The following is a 6,269-nucleotide window of genomic DNA, read 5'->3' on the forward strand; positions in this document are numbered from 1 at the left end:
TACTCTTCAAGGATTAATAAGTTCAAGATACTCTAATACAGCAGTCAGGAAAGGCTGATAATCAAATAAAAGTAAAACAGCTAACTCTAAGGAATCAGTGACCATGCACAACATAGTCCTCCGTATGCTTGAGCCAATTACACTTTGAAAATATCCTATTGTGCTTTTGAGCAGTGCTCAAAATTCCAACCTATCATGTTCAAAATTATGCTTTCAAAATCAAGATTATGCTCAACTTAAGTATTATACTGTTCGATATCCTCCTTAAAAATCCTGGCTAGCTACACTCATGTGAGTATTGTATTCCATGTACAGTGGAACTTCAGTTATCCAAATTTCTTGGGGCCAGGGATAGTCCATAAGTTTGAAAACTCCATATCTCTGAAACTGTAAAAATTTCAGCATTTCAACTACCCTAATAGAACAGTCACTACTCTAATAGAGCAGTCATTTCTGTAGTTTGGTTAACCAAGAATCCAGATAAGTGACTGTGGTTCCACTGTAGATAAGTCAAATCACTACTGAGACTCAATTCCTGTACTCAATAGATACTAGCTACCAAGTAGCAAGTTATTATGAGGTATCAGCTTGTGTATAGTGAAAGTATGTGACGAGAACTATTACAATATGTAGTTGTTAGCTAAGATAATGTCATCATCAAAATCTCCTAGTCCATGATGGACACCTAGCTACTAAACAGATCTATGGCACCATTGTCAGTTTAATCTATATGAAGATTTCTGAAATTGATTATTTTTTTAATAAATAAAAATCATTTTCAGGAGAAAGTCCTCATAGATTAGAAGGTGGCCATTGTATGGGGGCCACCATCAACCTGGCGAGCATTGAATAATATTGTTGTATGGCAGTACTCAACATAACGATGTGCTGTGGTGGCTGCAGATCAAAACAAAGTTTGCCCTTGCAGTATTGATCTACAATGCTACATTTTCAACTGTGTGTATTTAGAGATGTAGCCAGGATGGCATACACCAGTGTGTGTGGATGATAAGCTAGGGGGCCTGGAGGCATGCTGTCATGGAAAATTAAACCCTCTGAAATTGAATCTGATAATTATGACACATGAATACACTGCTAAGTTATTATTCCACATGCTAGGCAGTAACTGCCGACCATAGCAAATATTGGTTGGTTGTAGGAGGGATTTGAATGGAAAACTGCCGAGTGTTATTTGAGCTGTATATAATTCACTTCATCTGGAAAGTCACTCCAAACCTGAGTATTAGATCTACAGTGAATAATAATAATAAAGACATTAAATATGAGAAAATCTGGTAACACAAAATTGATGACTGGTTGAAGTGCCATCTGCATAAATTATGGCTATAACAAAGTTGGTATAATATATTATTAAGAATATAATTAATCTTGTAATTGCCTCGTTAGTCATTAAGCTCAATGACGTACATTGTATGGCCAGTCAGCCTCCATTTTACATCATAACAACATTCATCAGGTTTTAGTAGTTGAAATCACTTGGTGCTTTTGTAAGGGTTATAAGTAGAACTTTTCTGTATAGAATAATTTTATGATGATTGTAATACTTGGCTAGCAACTAGCAATAATCACCATACACAATAGCAATAATTTCTATTTTAACAGGATCGTCTCAAGAATCCAGAATGCATTACCAGTAAACATCACTTGATTAATTACTAATTGAATCACTTTGATCAAACATTCAACACATACACATTTCCACTTTTTATATCCACACAATCATTGTAGCAAGCAACTCCCCGCTACTTTACAAGAGTGAGTAACCCAAGCCACTAGCAACACAGGTTGTAACAATGCATGTATCTCCTCTGATATGATGTAAGTTATATTATGCTATCACAGGAAAGTTTATAATGTTCTGCATGAAATTAGTTATACAATTACTTTATTGATTAATCATATTAGAAGCATGCAGGTATAATGTCTATACTGGTAGGAAGTTTCACACACACAATAGCAATGTACAGGTAAAGAAGAGGTTCAGCTTCAGCTCACAGACTATAGCCTTTTTTCAGTTTTTTGCTTAAGAAGAATTCTCTAAAGCAAGATGTTGTTCTATTGGAGTATAATTATTACAAGTGTTCAGTCATGATTTCCGTTTTGGATTGAACGCAGACTATACTGTGTTATGGAGGTGCTGCTTATATTCACTTTTAATGCTGCATAGGTTTAAGGAAGAAAATCCATCCCTCCTGGAGGAAGACTGAGTGTGGCCCTGACTAGACATTGGGTGACCTGCAGTTCGAATCCTGGAGCTGGAGGGATTTTTTTCCTTTCTTTGGCCCCTTTTCTGTTACACCTTTTCAGTCATGAAGTCAGTCACTAGGTCAAGTCAATAAGTCTAAGTCCTTGAAATTAGGTTAGGTAATCCTAAGGCTGCAGCACATGTTGCTGTCAGACCTTCAGTGCTGGTCACTGTAAAGTGTTAGTAATAAAAAAATAAAAAAAACTGGTGGAAACATGTATAACTGGTGGGAACAAGCTGAACAGAATGGCAGCCACCTCTAATTGATAGTTGTGGTGCATGTTCAATTGTGCAAGTAATTAACGAGTCTACAAATGAAGTGCTATGGTAGCACCTAGAGGCGCTATTTTTTGACTGAAGCAGTCAAATTTTAGCACTTTTATGTACTACCATAGCATTTTTAGGTGCTATATTTCATTTTTAACAGTGTGACATCATTCTTTACTTAGCTAAAAAAAGGTGCATACATTAACTTTTCAAACATAACATTATTTACTTTAACCTGCAGGCTGTAGATATCCTACAGACTTGAGTTGTTAAGCCTATAATGATTATAGACAGACTGAGGAGGGGAAACACAAAGTGCATGGCCATTCTGCTTAAGTTTTTCAGCAATGTTCCACCCAATATAAATGGAGAACAATATGACAAATATCTCTCCTTATAGAGTTAACCCTAACCCTAGTCAAAATTAAAGCACCACAGCCATCATGCATTGCCACAAATCAACATCTATGAAAGAAATGGGACACAAGGGAAGACATGCAAAGGTACATGCATTGTAACTGCTGCATGCAGTTGGTGAAAAGGCATGTCTCAGGGCTAAGCAATGTCAAAAAAAATCAAACCCCCAGACCCTTATAAACACAATTGAGTTATATGCTCGGCCAGTGGCATATATAATCCGGTATAAATCAGTAAATAATCCATTTTTTTAAATTCTTATTTTGACATTAACTATGATGGGCTTTGGCTATATGCTTAACCAAAATCAATACTGCTGCAAGCTAAGCCGGCTGGTTGATGGATGATATTTTTAGGAAAGAAAACCCAAATCTCTGTGATCCCTATATACTAAGTGTTCTTATACTAAAGTATACCAAGGTTCATGCAGTGTACAGGTACATAACAGTGGCTATTTTTACAGCTATAGCTTCATATAGCTTGAAGAGGAGGAGGTGATCAAGGAGAAGGAGGGAAAAATATTAATGTGTATCCGATACATTATGGTTATTAGTACTTGTGTTTAGAATATAGCTATAGCTACTGATTGATTGATTTATTATTATCCTCATGGTAATCAGCATGAACCGTTCTTCCTTACCAGAGTTAAAACACATAATGTGTACAGTACAAATTAACAGATACAAAACAAAACAATACCTCACACATACAGTACTATTATTTTACTAACACACATCCATACTGATTAACACAACAGCAATTATATATATATATATATATATATACTCACGATTTATAGGTATAGCAAACAGAGGGCTTATGTGGCTAAGATGCATGCATGCAGTGTAGGGGACACTGCATGAGGCTGAAATTGTAAGTTCTTCAAGTTACTAGTGCATGCATGTGTGCAAGCTATATGCCTACTCAGGGGTCTATATAGCTAAATCAACTATTCTAAGAGAACATTCAATGCATCGTATCCTTAGCCTATAAGGACATCGAATGTTCTCTTAGAATAGTTGACTGCTTCTCATCATAAGTATTAGAACTAGTCACTTGTGGTAGGGAATATATAATCTATGGCTGCAGGGGCGGATCTAGGATTGATAAAAGGGGGGGGCTAACTCAAGGTACTAATCTCTTGGGTAGAGGTATGCAAAGCATGCTGGAACTAGGGGGGTCTGGGGCATGCCCCCCAGGAAAATTTTGAAAATAGATGCTAAAATACTGCAATTTGGAGACATTTCCACATAAAATTCATAATATTTTCTGCCTGTAGATATTTTATATACTGCCTTTATAGATTATAGGTATGGCTCTCTGAAGCATTTTGCTAATGGAAAAGTTTGGGTAGGCACAGACAACCAAATACATGATGCACCCCTCTCACAATTGCACAACACTAAATAGGTACATGTTAGAATAATAATGCTGAAAGTGGAAAGTTTTGAAATTTGAACAATACAAGATTGAATCTGAGAGCATTTTCAATGGAAATTGTGTACCTGAATTAAGTATTGCCATACATATTAACTACACAAGTAGATGAATGAAGCCCTTTAAACAGACCAATGTACTTTATTGTATGTATAGGCGCAGGCAGATTTGGAAAAATTTCATAACAGAACCAACTACGTGTTTCCAGTGAATGTTCTATTAGAGTAGTTAGCTGACTGCTCTATTAGAGTATCTCGATCTTGTACACCTCCAATACTGATCCGGGTCCCTGTTGCATAAACTTTAGCATAAATCCACTGATAATACCTTGGAAAGATGTTTATAAGGTGGTTTTATGAGTATTTGTATTATTAGGGATCATATAATTATGCTAAGACAAAATTTCATTATAATAGTTTTTTTTTTTTTGTTTTTTTTCAATTTATTTAAACAGGGAAGGTAGCATCAGCAAAGCTGTTTTTCAGCTACGCCCTGTATACAGCATAATAGTCTACTCAGTATATTCGCTACTAAGTATATTCTTATTTTCGCTCCCAATTGTCCAGATGCATGTTACCAGCTTCATGAGCGTGAAAAAAGACGGGCATATGATCATGATGAACGTGTTAGAGAGGTTGAGAGAAAGGGGCACCTGCCTGCCCATTGAACCCTGGGCATGCTGTAGGTTCTGTGTAGGTTCTTTTCTGTAGGTTAGGCCACTCCAAATAAATTTTCTGTTTCCCGTCCTGACCTCAGGCATATTTGCATGCGGGCGGGCGGTCCATTTCCATTATTTCATTATGAGATTGGCAGCTTTTCAACCCATTATTTCCCTGTCACAGCTATAAAAAGCTGCACTAAAGCATGGACGTTCTTTTCAAGGTGTAAAAATAACACAACCGTGAAGTTTTAGCCGACTTGATAGCACTGCTGACACGTGAGCTGACACTGTTTCAAGACTTTTACTATAAGCCTGTCAGTATGCAAGAATAACCGGAAAATAATGGAAGAATACGGAATAATGGAATATTTAGAGCTGACATTAACCAGATGCGGGCGGTGGACGGGAAACAGGAAATTTATTTGGAGTGGCCTAATACTCAGCCTAAAAGTCTTCAGCCCCCAAAGCTCCCCCCCCCCCCCCCCTTCTCTAGATCCGCCCCTGGAAGCGTAGCATTAATTACAGTAAATGCTTATTCTGGCTGCGATGTAGGCTTTGCTTTTCATTGTTGAGGTCACGCAAGGAAATTATTCAAACATCACACTAATTCGTATACAAGATTTAATTATTATAGTAACAGAATAATCAATGACTGGAATTCATTAACCCAATCTATTGTTGATTCTCCCTCTGTCAATGATTTTAAAACACTGCTGGACAGATAATTGCTTATTTGATTTTGTATAGTAATTAGAATAGCTAAGTACATAATAATTATTAATTTTGTTATGGATGTACAGGCATAAGCCTTTATCCTTAAAATACAAATACAAATACAAGATCTGCAGTGATGTGTTTGAGGGGTCATCGCTCTCGAGTCAGTTGGCCGTCCATCAACCACCGACTAATATTGATCTGGTCTACTCCGAGGGTCGCTTGGAGTCTGGCGGCCTTGTTTGATTGCTGGTATTTCCAGCTGTCCAGCACTTTAACACCTAGTGCTGGGGTGGTGGCAAGGGTAGTCCATCTAGCCGGGAATAAAAAAAATATTTTTAAAGTAGGAGTCATTTAATTTATACTCACCAGAATAATTATAGCTAATTGACCACCTCAGGAGTCTCAGCTATTATTCAGCTTAGCCTTTCTATGTCTATGCTTAGCTACATGCAATGAAGACAAAGCGGTCATAAAGGATCGTGTAAGTAATCGATGTGACGTAAT

This window comes from Dysidea avara, chromosome 5 (genome assembly GCF_963678975.1).
Source record: "Dysidea avara chromosome 5, odDysAvar1.4, whole genome shotgun sequence".
NCBI lineage: Eukaryota > Metazoa > Porifera > Demospongiae > Dictyoceratida > Dysideidae > Dysidea > Dysidea avara.